The sequence below is a fragment of the Amphibalanus amphitrite genome, unplaced genomic scaffold (assembly GCF_019059575.1).
Source record: "Amphibalanus amphitrite isolate SeventyFive unplaced genomic scaffold, NRLGWU_Aamphi_draft 002150F_arrow, whole genome shotgun sequence".
NCBI lineage: Eukaryota > Metazoa > Arthropoda > Thecostraca > Balanomorpha > Balanidae > Amphibalanus > Amphibalanus amphitrite.
The window spans coordinates 54,537-56,149 of NW_024883643.1; positions in this window are offsets into that span (position 1 = coordinate 54,537).

Genomic DNA, 1,613 nt, shown 5'->3' on the forward strand with positions numbered 1-1,613 from the left:
CGTCTGCGACTCTAGCAAAGACTCTAGCAAAGGAGCAGAACGGCAGCGAGCAGAAGTGACAGCGTATGGCTGCATAAGAAAAAGTCCCTCCAAGCATTATTCACCCTGCAAGCAGCTCGTGCTGCTCTGCGCTGACGCAGCTGGGGTCTCCATCAGCGCCAGTCGGCAGAGCCCATCTCTCCTTCCCAGCTCCATGGCTCCATCCCAGTCCGGCCCTGCCCCGGCCAATACAATCCCCAACGCTGACCTAACACCATCACCTGTCTCCATACCACCATCGCCGCTGACCCGTCGCCCCGTCAGCTCTCCTGACTGACCGGGCGGGGCGAGACGGCCGCTCGCCGTGCCGGGACCCACTCGGTCCTCCACGGCGCGCGCCCGGCACGACACGAGGGCCATCGAGACGCTCATATGTCGCCGGCGGCCGCCATCGGAGCGCCATTAGAGCTCGACTCGACAGCGGCCCGGCCGGCGGCGCGCCGGCGTGAAGCGGCCCGTGGCCGAGCGGCGCCTTCATATGGCGCTGATTGCCACTGGATCTGCTCTCATCGGAACAGATCGCTGCGGCGAGGTGGTTGGGGAGAACCGATCGCCGGCGACTGGGGCGCACTCACACGGAGGAGAAGTCGAACGGCAATCGCAGTGAAGCACGTGGAGGGAGTGACACAATGCGTGGACACCTCGAATTTGGAAAAAATCAGCTACTGTTGCCAAGCCATCCTTGCCCGTGACCCTGACCTTACCCGTGAGTTTTCCATGATATCACCCACGAGTTTCGCTCCTGACAACGATGCAAGAGGGCCTGTCCTGCATGTTGAGACCGTCAGCGTCGTTTGTCGTCATGTGCGCTGCATATTACCTCCGTGAATACGCCCAGCGGAATGTGAAATCGCTCCTTCCGCTCGATTCATGAACGTCATGCACGTGCCACCGTCCGAGCGGGCGGCACGGCGACAAAAAGACCCGCAATGTCGCCGACGCCGGCACACAATTGTCTGCGAGGGGAGAGCCGAAATACACCGCCACAGGGGTGGGTTGTGGCCTGTGGGGGACATACTTTCCACCAGTCTTTGTTGGGAAAGGGCGGCGAGTTTCAAAGGGGAGACTCAAATCGACACCGGTGTCAGTATAAGCGTTCATGTCAGTGACCATGTCAAGGCCAGCTGCCAGTTGCCGGTGCCCGTGTCACTATCAGCCCCAATGCACTCAGGGAGAGGTCAGAAGTGTCCGTCCACCGGCCGCTGGAGGCGGTATCAGCCCCGCTGCTCTCGGGGAGAGGTCAGGGCCCGTCCACCGGCCGCTGGCGGCGGTATCAGCCCCGCTGCTCTCAAGGAGAGGTCAGGGGCCGGGGAGAGGTCAGGGTCCGTCCACCGGCCACCGTTGGCGGCGGCAGCAGGACGGTCTCCCCTGGCACGCGCCGGCCGCCGCTGGCACCGTCCATGGCTGGCACCGGCCGGCGCCCGCCCATCGCTGGTACGGCCGCCATCCATCTTAGCTGGCGGCCGTGTGTCGCCTGAGGAGCCCCTCCCCGGCCCGGGGCGGCGCGGCTGGGGGTGAGCGGGGTCACCCGGCGACCCCAGCGACCCCGACCGGCCGGCTCAGGTCGCCAAGTG